Raw genomic sequence first — 14,210 nt, 5'->3', positions numbered from 1 at the left:
TCTGTGAAATGCTGTGGGAGATCCTTCACACTAAAGACATTTAAGAGGCTTCCCGGTGGAGAGAAACCATGCTACTGTACAGAATGTGACAAGACCTTTGCCTAGTACTCCACTTTTAAAGATCATCAAAATATCAATCCTGGAGAGAAAACATACAAATGAGAAGAATTTGTCAATTACATTATATACTGCTCACTTCTTCAAACCCACCACAGAATCCATTGAGGAGAAAAACTCTATATGTGTACAGTATGAGAAATCATTTACCTACTTCTTAACTCTGTGAGATCAACACAGAATTTACACTACAGAGAAAAAAATACAGATATAAAGAATGTTGCAATCCAATGCCTTGAGCTCAGAGCTTATATTACTTAAGATTTATGTTGCAACAAAATTTGATATATAATCATTGTTCAACTGTTTACACATAGAAAATATTCTTTAACATAGAAAGACTTGATTAGAGTATATTAAACAATGTTCATGTCTTACTCAACGTCAGAGAAAATAGACAAAAAAACATATGTATAAATGAAATTTGGGAACATTTTACCAAGAAATAAAAGTTATATTCACCAAGCAGCTTCTTGGTAAACAAGCTACAGACAAAATAAAGTTTTGTACAGAATGATTTAGAAATTATTTTTTAAAATGCTACAAATTCATGTGAAAATTGACTAAAGCAAAAATGATTTAAAATATAAGGACTTAAAGCCAGGTAGAACTATTTATAAACATCAATAAGCTAGGATATTTGTGTTTGTGTTATATTCTACAGGAAGATTGTTTTGTTCATGATATTTGCAATTTTAACTAAGTGTATATTATAAAAGTTTTAACATTAAGTTATCCCCTTGCCTAAATTCCCAATAAATGTATTAATACCTTGTGTTTAATACCTGCTGCCTTGGCATGATAGGTAATCATTTTGTAGTAAAAGATGTAATTAGTATCATCTGGTCCATGGATCCTAATACAAAGTAAAATGTGTTTATTTCTTAGTACATTGTTTGACATAAATTCTAACATAGAAATCAGTAAATGTGTTTCTGGGGTGCAGAAGAACATTGGAATTTGTGGAGGAATGAACGAGTTTCTTTTGTGTACAGGGAAACATCCATGTCAGAGAGCACACACTCAGGCCCATGAGAAATTTGTAAAAAAAAAAAAACAAAAACTTCAGGCCCAACAGAACGAGAAAGCCTCCTGTGCTCAGTGTGGATATTGATAGTATTCAAAAAATATTCACCCCAGCCTTCTCCAATAGTTGTGCTCCCCTACAAAGAATGTCCCTCCTGACATGATCTAAACCAACCCCCTTATTCATTTGGATAGAATGACTGCTCTACCTGTAGATATTATCCCTAAAACATTTGTCATCTCTTTGTAATGAATAGGCAAAGATTCCTAATGTTGTTTCTCCATCAGAGGGAAGGGTCCACCAAATTCCAGCCATTTTGTGTGTCCATTTTTCTTTTTATATATTTTTCTTATGACATTATCAGCCAACTCTCACATTTAATCCCACCACTGGAGAGGCATAGAGAAGCCATTCTCTTTGAGTTTGCAGCCACTATGTTGTATACAGTGAGTTCTAGGATAGACAAGTTGATGACACAGAAAAACCCTGTCTTCATAAACCAAAATAAAAAATAAAGTTAATTATACTACAAAAGTCATTATAATAAACAAGGTCATGGGAGACAATGGGAAAAATCACTGAAGACCTTATAGAGGCATGGATTGCCCTCATGCTTCTTAGCCACAAACACTTAGGTTTTTCTTTCTGTTGAAATACTTTCATTTGCGTCTACTCCACAGATTTTGTTTGTTATTCTCAATGGGAGCATCAATGTTATTTTAATCAACCATTAGAGAGAAAGAGAATGTGTGGGTCCTTGGAGATCCTTAAGGCTTCTGAATAACACCTGTGCGCAGCCTCCATTTGAAATGGCTAGCTAGCTCTCCTGGGTGTATCAGGTTAATTCAATTACATTCCCACCTCTATACTGAAGCCCTTCAAGATGCTGGTCTGAATGCATGAAAGGACCTTCAGTTTGATCTGCCTCTGAGGGCCGGTAGCGCTCTGTATCTTGGCTCTGCTTTGGAATAGGGAATAAGGATTGTGAACCTTGACTTCCAGTCTCGGTGTGTGGTAGCAAGCATAGTGTGCTGTTGGGCTTTTGTAATCTGAAATATTATCAGGAAGGTGAAATTTTAAAATAAAGTTTCCTGAGAGGATCCACATGGAAGGGAAAAGAGAGATGACATATTCTCAGGTAAGTATATAAATGGAGATGAGATATGTTGTCTGTTGTTACAGAACTGTTTAATTTGAAGCAACTCCTAATGTTTAATTTACCTCCTAGTTTTTTTGTTTTGTTTTTGTTTTTCGAGTGTTTCTCTGTATAGCATTGTGCCTTTCCTGGAACTCACTTGGTAGACCAGGCTGGCCTCGAATTCACATAGATCTGCCTGCCTCTGCCTCCTGAGTGCTGGGATTAAAGGTGTGTGCCACCACTACCCGGCTCTTATCTCCTAGCTTTGACAAGGCTTTCTTTTTCTTTTTCTCAAGTGTTTTTGAAGGTAAACAGTTTAAATGCATGTGACCCATGTGTGTTTACCCACGTTTCACATTTCTCCCAGTATTTTAATTTTTTTCTAGATAAATTTTCTCAATTAATGCATAATGTAGAATTTTTTTGAATTACACAAAAACATGTACACTCACTTCTTACTTAGAATGTAATTGTGTCATCTCACTCAGTGAGAAACAACCTATGTCCCATGATCCTTCCTCATGGGGATCAAATATTCATTACATAAAAGTCAAAGAAAGAGGAACACACACACACACACACACACACACACACACACACACACAAACAAATAAATAAATAAATAAATAAAACCAGGATGGAATTTCTGCTTTGCCAAAAATAATGTTTAAAATAGAATTTCTATAAAAGACATACTGTGTCATATACTAAGATAAAGTACTCAAGTGTGATAAAACTTCCAAATGCAATTCATCAGGCATAATGCAGTGTGAAATTTCCTAATAGGAGTGTTTTCTTCTTTTTCTTCTTCTTTTTTTACTAGATATAAAGAGTCTATTCAATTCTTTCTCTTTGTTAGCTACAAACCTCCTAGTGAGCCTGCAATGCCCTTCAGTTGTGCTGACACCTGCTACCAATCTCTCCCATGGGTGCTGATGCTGATTTTCTTGTCCTGGCTGAGGAGTGTCACACTTGCCTTCATCACTTAGAGTTCACAGTAGGAACAGCTTTGAGGAAGTTTACAGAGGAATATGCAAATTTAATCAGGATTAATGTGGAAACTGGAGTGTCTCTTCAGGTATCATCTTTACTCCCTTGTGACACAGGAGTAAAGTTCCAACACTCTGTATCTGCACTGTAACTGTTAAAGGCAGAGATGCTGATGCAGGGCTAAGTTCTTTGCCTTTACATTTGTATAGCTTACTCAAGCCTGCAATGTGCCTTTGATCAAAGTCCATTCAAGATGAGAAACATCCTTTATGAAGGAACAACTTCTAATCTTTGCTAGAGAGATCCACCTTCTAAGAGAAAAGCATTCAAATAAGTGAGCTTATGGGGTCATTCAGTGGGAACACAACACACTCAAAAAGAAGTAAGCCATGCCTTTAACTGGCCCTTTCATTTGATACATTGTGAAAATCTATCCAAAAAGACAAGGCAGTGCCACTCATGTAGGTCATGTCCACTCCAACTGGGTTTTATACAAGTACATACATATAGTTAAGAATAATTCTAGGATTGGGAGGGGGAGGCTAGAGAGACAGGAAGAAGAGTTGAATCTTTGATTGATATGTAAAATAAAAAAACTAATAAAAAACAATATTTCTATTGTGGTGGGATTATATTTGTGCCTAGAGTCATTATCCTTCCACATAGTTTCTGAACTCTCCTACTCTCCCATCACCCATAAGACATGTAAAAATTACAAACCTTAAAAATATATTATGCTATTGCTAAGTACTTCTTGATCACAGGGTTGGTTTCAATATCTTTATCTTTTTGTGAAGTACCATGCTTCAAACTGCTTCTGGGCAAGAAGCAGTTGAAAACAGCAGGTGACATCTGAAAATCCAGATTTTTTTTTATTATAAAAGCAGTTTGCAGTCTCCTAAAGGATTTAGTAATATTAGATGTTCACTCGATTGTGGATATGACTGCAGAGCATAAATCACTCCCTTTAGCTCCTATGCACTGATTCACTGATACATTCATAGGAATATCTAGTTTTAGAAAATATTAGCTTGAGGCTTACATGCCACACTTCAACATCTGCATCTGCTCTGATGGTCTCACTTGCCTATGTCCTGTGTGTGTTCTGTATGAGACCCTGCCTCAGGATATCAGTAATCTCAAACATTTTTTTGCTATTTTAATTAATTAATTTCTCCAGCCTGACTAGAGCTTTCCCTCCCTTGCTCCTCACCTTCCAGTGTCTTCCTCAAATCATCCCTCTGCCTATCACCATTCACTCGTCTTTTCTATTCAGAAAAGTGGAGGCATCTCATGTATTTTAGACAACCATGTCTTTCTCTGCAAGAGTTATAGAGAAGAAAATTGCCTCACTTAGCTTCATGCTTTTCTTGCCTGAGAATCAAAAAGCCAAAATCACACAGCACATTTCAGTCTGGATTTCCCCTTTAAGGCTGATTCCATGCCTCTCTACCCATCATGTCACCAGCACTTATTTCACACCATTCTTCTTTCACAGCCAATGTACTCAAATAATATATATCAATAAATGACAAGACAATGGTTCATATTTAACCAATTTTTCTCTGTGCCATCAAATAATTAATAAGAAAAACAATTTTTTTCTAAACCTGTTGGCTTTCAAGGATGTGTCCATAGATTTCATCCAGGAGGAATTGGGTTGCCTGGACTCTGCTGAGAATTGTTTGCCTGGCAGTGACATGTTGAAGAACTACACCAACCAGGTCTCTACAGGTGAGTTTATATATTTTTTTTACATTATTAGTAGTTTACCCTGATATTTCTATCAAGTGTTATTAGGAGACATATATATTTTGTATTAATGAGGCTTACATGTCTTTTTTCAAATTGTTGAAAGTTGGTATATAACATATATTGATATATCATACATATAACATATAACTTACAATAAACTCATTCTTGTTTTTTATCAATCCTCCTGCACAATGATATAATTCCTACAATCTCACATTATATATTGTTGCAGCCATTCTATAGCATATCATGCATGGATACCAATTTTCACATGATGTTCCATGCTTGTATTTTTGCTTTGTTGTAATTAAAATGGCACTAAATGTACAGAGAGAGAAAACTGAAAAAAAATCTCAATATTTTAAAGCATTTAACAAGGCATTTACAATGAGGAAATTAAATATGGATCTTTTATTATTTTCCTCTTATTCTGTGTATAGCCTTGTGTTAGGACTCCAACTGTATTGGGTTATATGAATATTGTGACATATGTCTCTTCTAATGCACAGGACATTCTGTATCAACACAAAAGCTGTTCACCAACCTTGACCAAAGCAAAAAATTTAGGAATGAGGCAATAGACAGACAAATGTACATCACATATAGAGGTATGATGAGGCCTTTATCTATTGCATGAAAGGGAATATTGTAGAACAGTAGATTTCACAGCAAGAGGGGAAACTTGATAGCTAAAGCATTTCAGAATTTCTATATATACTTTCTCTAGTGATTTCATGGCAAGAAATGGATCCCTTGTTTCCTCTCCCTTTCCAAGTTGAACTATAGGAAAGATATAGTTGAGATTCAAAATGAAATAACCTGGACACATTGGGGCTCACAGGGACTGAAGCAACAGAGAACTTGGGTGGGACTGACCTAAGCCCTCTACACATACATAACAGTTTTATAGCTTATTCATCTAGTGCGATTTATAACAGAGGGAACAGGGGCTGTCTGTGAATCTGTTTCCTACTTTTCCTATCCTTTTCTAATACTGGGTTGCCTTGTCCATCCTTAATAAGAGAGGAGGTGTCTAGCCTTACAGTATCTTATTATGCCATGCTTGTCCAAAATACATGATTTGATTACTTTATGTATAACAAAATAAATTGTCATAAGATTAAACAAATTCTATCACATCAAAGTTTTACAAGACAAAAACAACAGAACAAAAGTAATCAAATGATAAGCATATAATCAGAAATCATTGTCCTGCTCATGAATCCCATAAAACCATTAAACTGGAACCTACAATTTATACACAGAAAACTTCTATGTATATACATGTATAGTTCCTATGCTTGTTGCTTCACTCTCTCTGAGTTCATATGAAATTCCCCCATGTTAATTTAGAAGGCCTTGTTTTCTTGATATTTTCCATCCCTGTGGCTCTTACACTATTTCCACCTCCTCTTCTGCAGGGTTGCCTGAGCAATGGAGGGGAGGTATTAGATAGAAAGATCTCATTTAGAAATGAGTGTTCAAGATCTCTGACTCACTGTAGACATGTCTGGCAGTATATCTATATACTTTTTAATATATTCTGTAGGAGAATTCTTCCATGATGATATATAAACAACACACTGATCTCTGAGTATTGCAGAATATCATGATGAGTCATTTTATCACTACATTTTTTTAGACAAGTAGTATTTTGTTTTACCCTAATTCCTTGGGCATTTCTAGTATGAAGTTTATGGTCACCTAAGAAATGTCAGGAGTGATATCCATCTGGAGAAATGGCCTTAAGTCAAATCAATTATTGGTTGCTTGCTCCATCAAGCTTTGTTCCACCTTTGTCCTACCTTATCTTGCTGGCAGAATACCATTGAAGATAAAGGTTTTTTTGGCTGATTTGGCATATATGTTTCTATTTAAAATAAAGATATTGTTCTTGTAACAAACAAAATAGGGGTTTAAAGCTCTCTGTAGGCACTAGGTCTCTCTATTTTCAGTGATTTGTATAATTATTGTCTCCAGCAATTAAACTTTGTTTTCAGTTCAGAGATAAAGGTCTAGAACTGGGAAAATCCTGGTTTGTTTGGGTATACACTTTGGTCCACTTGGCTAACATTCAATTGTATGTAACACAATTTTCATACTGAAATATGTGTTAGATCATAAGAGAGAGACATTTGAGACTCTGATTCCCACATTATTTGGCAATATTTTTTAAAATATCTTTCATATTTTGGGTAGTTCCAATTAAATTTGGTTTCAATACTACCCCTCAAATGCCCATTATTGTTATCAGTCTCTCCCTGTATTCCTGCCTAGAAACCCATCTCTACTCAACCTGCACACGAGTTCCTCCCATTCCAGTCTCCAAATTATCTATACTTGTTTATTCTATTCCCTTTTATAAGAAGATATACGTGTTTCATTCCTCCTCTGATTCTACAGATTGAAGCTTTGTTATCATTGTCTTCATGGTTTTATTCACCTATAAGTGGACCATGAGTGCGGAGAGTCAACAGCAGAATGTCTGATAAAGATCTGAGTATAAAATTGGGAAATAGGACATGGAGGCATGGAGGGAGAAGTAATGATATGCAACTAGTGTCTTTGTTTCTCTGGTCACGATGGCCTCTGTGTTTGAAGAGAATGACTTCTGGAGTTTCAGGTAGGAACAAAGCAATGAGTTAGGCGATAAAGATTTGGATGGGGAAATCTGTGTGATCCATTTTAGATTGGTGCAGGAAGAAAGAAATGGCTTCAGAAGTGTTGTGTTTTCTCCAGATCTGGGCATGAGTCTTGGGGGATAGATTTAGAAGAGCAGAGAAAAAGATGAAGATCAGCAATTTGCCTCTCTGCTTCCCTTCTCAGTTTGGTTCTTGGGTCTTTTTTTTTTCTGCTGGATTTGGAGTCTGAGACAATGCAATCAGTTGTAGAAGGAAGGTTCAGGGTTGGTCTGTGGAATCCCTCAGAGATAAGGAAGGCTAAGGCTGCTACAGTTCTGCTACAGAACTGGGGCTGAAACTATTGTATTGGACTTAAAGAGCCATGGTGAGAAGTGAAGTTCTGGAGTTAACCTAATGTCTGCCCTGGCAGGAGTGGCCTGTGGGCTTCCAGAGAGTTCCTGCCAGATTTGGGTGATAAGATCAAGAAAGGTTGTGAGAATAATGTTAGAATTGGAGGATCTGTTGTCCAATGGAAATGAAATCACAGGCAGCAGGGAAACTGCAGCAGTCCATTTTATCAGAGCTGAAGATGGGACTGTGGGATTGGATTAAGAGAAGAAAAAGTTGAGGTGAAGTTCTGCTGTACTGGTTGGAGTTGCCTGTGTCCATTTGTCAGTCTTAAATACTGTTTCTTGTCTCTTGTTTTCTATTAATGTGCATGTTATGAATCATTTCTTACCTTCTAATTCCTAAAAATTTCTTCTCATTCAATTATAGCAGATATTTTTGCTTAGTACAGTAGTCAGTATAGGCCCTTATTCTCTTTAGGATTGCACTGTTCCTGGCACTTTTGGTTAGTACCTTCTCCTGTGAAATCAATCAGCCATTATTCTAATGGGCTCTGTTTTACATGAGATATTTATTTTCTTTCTTCACCTTTTAATACTCTTGTTTTGTTCTGTCTATTAATTAAGGCTTGCTATGTGGTAATTCTTTTTTATATTTTTGCCTATTTGTTGTTGTGAATGTTTTCAGTATCTGCAATATCATGACTTTCTGGAGTTTGGCAACTTTTTCTTTCATTATCTTAAGGAAGATTTCATTATGCAATTGAGGTAAGATTCTTATGTTATATATGTGTTATGGTATATATATATACCTTATTTAAGGTATTCCACATTCCTATGGTGTATAGCATTACTTGTGTATTTCTTTTCTGTGAAATATTCAAATACATATACATATTTCTGACCTGCATTTCAATTCCTCTACTTATTGTATTTATTTTTGATATTCTATTTGCAAATTTTCTGTCCTGCTTATAAAGCTTTACCTTGACTTTTCTAATTAGTTTCCTGCTCCAAGTTTATTTCAGACTGATTTCTCATCAATAAATCTATACTTTTTAATTAATTAATTAGTGTATTTATTGGTTTTTTGAGAAAGGGTTTCTCTGTGTAGCTTTGTGCCTTTCCTGGAACTCACTTGGTAGCCCAGGCTGGTTTTGAACTGACAGAGATCCGCCTGCCTCTGCCTCCTGAGTGCTGGGATTAAAGGTGTGTGCCACCACCATCTGGCTTAATTTATTTTTTAAGACTGTACTTTTTTCATTTAATTTGCCCTTATGTCTCTGTGGTCTCTTACATTACTCAGGTGTTTAAGGTTCTCCTCATTGATTTTATTGGGCTGTTTCTTGGTGTCTAATTTAGGCACTTTGACTATTTTAATAATATTTAAGATAGTTCTTATATTTTAGGTATTATGATCATTACTGATTGAGAAATACTCAATCAAGTCTAGTAGACTTGGTGGGGATTAAATCCTACCTTTACCTTGTGTATTCTCTATATGATTTTTCTACTGCTGAGAGGAAACACATTTAACATGGAAATTTGTAAACCTAAGGGTTTCATTGGGCTCAAGGTACCATGAGAATAAGACTCCATTATGCCATGGAACGAAGTCAAGAGGCAGCAGACATTGCCAAAAGAACAGATAACATTCACTTGTCAAGTTTCAAGCAAGCATCAGAAAGGAGACTAAAGATAGTGTGTAGTTCTTACACTTCAATGTCATAACTCAGTTCCGCATTTTATGCATTAAGCCCGTACTTTGAGTCAAATACTGTGGCTATATAAAAAAATAAGTTGTCAAGTATCTGACCATTAGGGAGCATTGTTATTCAAACTAGCATGTATAGTAATCATGTTCTTGCAATCAAAATTGGTCCTGTGAACTAATTTGTAATTTCCTTGTTTTTGGTGCACAAAGAAGACTGAACAGACCACAATAAAAATAGAGAAGCTAATGTGTGAAGGTTTGATATAGCAGGGATGGTGAGGTGTCAAGTAGGCACAGGGGCTGGGCAGATTTACAGGATGTGCATCCAATTGGGAAAGTAAATGTAGGAGTATTCTGGACAGAGAATGTCAGTCTAGATATGGGCACATAGGGTAGAATAAAGGCTGGAAACTGTAGTTGGTGAGGGAATGTGGATGAGGGGATATTGTGGAATCACCTGTCTGATAATAAGTTAAAAATGTATGTTACCAGACTGTTATCAAAAGTGCTGATGGTTTCCATGAAGGAGAATTGGGAAGTATTCTTTTGTCCCTTTCAAGGGATATAAGAATGCCAGGGTCCTTCTCAGTATTTGTAAGAGTTAGCAGGTCTGGTTGTAGTTTTTATATTGATCATATGCTCAGGAAATGATCCAGAGTCAGGTGATCATAAGTTGCTTATGAATTTGTTGTGTGTGGATGAGAGGATATATTGGCAAACACCTACTGGCTCAATCTTATGTAGAAGAATAATAAAACAGAGTGGATGGCAGACATGATTGAGCAGGTTCTGGTGTATGCCTATAGAAGGGATGAGGAGCATGCTGTCGTTGTGGGAGAAAATGAGTTGGGGTGCAATTAAGGTTGCTCTGTTATCAAAAAGGAAAGAACAGGCTTTTCACAAGGAGGAGTAGAGCCCAGAAAAAAACCTGTGATTTCTTAGATTATAATGGTGTAAGCAGAAAGAATCATAGCAGTAAATTCAATAGACATGTTCCCAATTAGCATGGCAAGTGGGAGAGAGCTTCAAACTTTTCCCCAAAATTGTTGTCTAAGTTTGCCTGTTATATGACTTCATGAAGATCAAACATTCCATGAATTACACTCATTTTACACAAGTACATTTAGTTCCTACAGCCAAACTTAGAAATTTTCCTACTATACAGCCTTGATATGTTCCACAAACTGCTGTCATTTTATGCATTATATTCTCATATTGTTTTCAAATTATTTGACAAATCAAGAGTTTGTTTGTTTTAATTTTTCCAGATTTGTCATATTACCAGACCCAGGAGGTTTTTCAACAGAAGTCCAAACAAGATTCTTTACAGGAAAAAAGAGCAGGCTTAGTGGAAAATCATGGACTTGCCATGTTACATACAAGGAAGTTCTGGAATTATCATCATGACAACAGAGACTATGAATTATGTTTCAATGAGAATTATGTTTTTGAAAAAGATACCAAATGTATTAGTTATGGAAAAACATCAAGAACCCCTAGTGTGTCCAAAGAGAGTACACTCTGCGACAGTTACAAGTTCAGAACCTAATAATTATATGGAAAAATATTCACTCCAAGCATGGACACCTGGCTATACTCTACATGGATATGCGACAACTTCACAAAGGGACACACAGGGTAATAGTTCAAATTCTTTGCAATACTTTTCAAGTGCTGTGGGAGTAAATGGTATTCCAAAAGTCCCTGAGGAAAGGAATGTTTTAAGCACAGAAAAATATTTAAATCATCAGCAATATGCTATATCCTCTACTCAAAATTTGGTAGAATTTCCTGAACAATTACTTCCCCTATGTGAAAATTTCTACAATTTAGATCAACATAAATATTTTAAGAATAAAATGTGGCATAATACGTACCATAGGGAAAGTACTTGTGAAAATTCCTATATACTTAGTGATGTTAATAATGACCTTGGTAGGTTTTCTTTGCTAAATACTTACCAGAATAGTCAGTTTGAAATACCTTTTAATGGCAAGGACTCATGGACTAACTGTACTGATGACATAATTCCTAGCAATTCTCACATAAATACTTGCTTGACAGTTAATCATTTTGAAAACCATGCACATGAGAAGATTTTTGATAAATACTCAAAGATTTTGCACCAACATGACCATAGCCAAGAGAATCATTGGACAAACAACCAACAAGACCAAATTCGTTATGAATTCTCAAACTGTACTCAGTATAATGGAACTAGTACTCAAGATATTTATGAGAGACAAACAGGTGATGCATGTATAAAGGTCACAATTGAATCCTCAAGTCTAGAGATGGATAATATAAAGCATACTGGAACAAAAATGTGCCAGGTTAAAGACTGTGATTAATTCTTTGATTTCAATTCAATTATAACTCAAAATGATTCAAGTCACACTGCAGAAGAGAAACCATACAGATGTAATGCTTGTGGAAAGTCCTATAGCAAACTCTCATACCTTCATGTTCATCACAGAATCCATACTAGAGAGAAAACTTATATATGTGATGAATGTGGAAAATGCTTTACTAGTGGCTCATCTTTTGAGGTTCATCCGAGAATCCATATTAGAAAAAACCTTATAAGTCTGATGACTATGAAAAGTCCTTTGTCCAGTCCTCCAATCTTCAATGTCACAAGAGAATCTATCCTGGAGAAAAATCTTATAAATGTGACGAGTGTGGAAAGTGCTTTAGGGATGGCTCATCTCTTTCTGTTCATCAGAGAATCCATATTGGAAAGAAACCTTATAAATGTGATGAATGTGGCAAGTCCTTTGTCCAGTCCTCTAAACTTCAACGTCATAGGAGAATCCATACTGGAGAGAAACCTTATAGATATGATGAATGTGGAAAGTGCTTTAGACATGACTCATCTCTTCATGTTCATCAGAGAATGCATACTGGAGAGAAACATTACAAATGTGATGAATGTGGAAAGTCCTTTGTCCAGTCCTCCAAACTTCAATGTCATAGGAGAATCCATACTGGAGAGAAACCTTATAAATGTGATGAATGTGGAAAGTCCTTTGTCCAGTCCTCCAATCTTCAATATCATAAGAGAATCCATACTGGAGAGAAGGCTTACAAATGTGATGACTGTGGAAAGGGCTTTAGGGATGGCTCATCTCTTCAAGTTCATCAGAGAATCCATACTGGAGAGAAACCTTATAAATGTGATGAATGTGAAAAATCCTTCATCCAGTCCTCCAATCTTCAATGTCACAAGAGAATCCATACTGGAGAAAAACCATGTAAATGTGATGAGTGTGGAAAGTGCTTTAGGTATGGCTCATCTCTTTCTGTTCATCGGAGAATCCATATTGAAGAGAAACCTTATAAATGTGATGATTGTGGCAAGTCCTTTGTTCAATCCTCTAAACTTCAATGTCATAGGAGAATCCATACTGGAGAGAAACCTTATAAATGTGATGAATGTGGAAAGTGCTTTAGGCATGTCTCATCTCTTCATGTTCATCAGAGAATCCATACTAGAGGTAAACCACAGAAAAGCTAAAAATGCATCCAGTCTTTTACCCTTTGCTCTTCTGTTAATGATCATTACAGAACTCATATCTGAGTCAAGCCTTACAAATTTAAAGAATGTGAAAATTCATTTACCACATCCTCAACACTTCTTTATCTGGAAGTGAAACTGGAGAGAAACTTTACAAGTATGAAGAATGTGGAAAATGAAGACACCAAAAAACTCATTAGAAAGAAACTTGAAGAAATTTTATAATAATTATCAACTTTATTTCAGTATCATATATTTATTGTGGGAGCCCGTTCTCAGGTTCCTCGTGGCTTTACCCAGCAGGTCCGAATAGAGGATGATTAGACCACGGGCCTGAGTGCAGGTGTCTGGGATGGTCTGCACTTGGCTGTGCTGGGGAAGGAGGTCTTTTGCTCCACCCCTTGGCGTCTCTATAAAAACCCTGGGGCAGAGACAGTCGGGGCCTGTTGGAATAGGTTCCAGGCCCTCTCGAGGCTATCCTGTATTTTCTATCTGTTTATCTCCGCGATATTCTCCACAATAAATCCTTCTATCTAATATTTCCTGCTGCTCGCACTCAAGAAAACTCTGGGGAACTGTGGGGGTGGTTGGGTAAACGCCCCACAGAATGGCGCCATGAACAGGGACTAAAGAAAAAAGAAAAAAAAGGGGACTAAAGAAAAAAGGGGGGACTAAAGACAAAGTAATAGGGACTAAAGAAAAAGAAAAATAAGTTTTATTACAGAGTTTTTGGCGAAAGTGCTGAGTTCAGCCCTGCCAGTGGATGAGGCATGCTGGTGTTATGGAAAATATATATTTTATATATATATTGAGAGGCAGGGGTTTTATCCTCGAGAGAAAAGGAAAGCAGACTGGAAGGATGTCCGATGCTGCAGCGAAATTCTCTTCTGTCAAAATTTTCTATCTTCTATCCCTTTCTCAATTTCTATCTGTGAAAAATAAGTATAAGGCATAGGGTAGTAATATAGTTTAGGAAAAACTTAG

At 36.3% G+C, this 14,210-nt stretch overlaps 1 pseudogene; it reads left to right on the top strand.

The window, feature by feature from the left end:
- The window catches only part of LOC131900943 (zinc finger protein 431-like), a 52,689-nt pseudogene extending 44,429 nt beyond the window's left edge, over nt 1-8,260 (top strand).
- The last annotated feature ends 5,950 nt before the right edge of the window (nt 8,261-14,210 follow it).

The sequence above is a fragment of the Peromyscus eremicus genome, unplaced genomic scaffold (assembly GCF_949786415.1).
Source record: "Peromyscus eremicus unplaced genomic scaffold, PerEre_H2_v1 PerEre#2#chrX_unloc_1, whole genome shotgun sequence".
Classification (NCBI taxonomy): domain Eukaryota; kingdom Metazoa; phylum Chordata; class Mammalia; order Rodentia; family Cricetidae; genus Peromyscus; species Peromyscus eremicus.
Note: the sequence above shows the minus strand (reverse complement) of the source record. Positions and strands in the feature narration are given on the sequence as shown.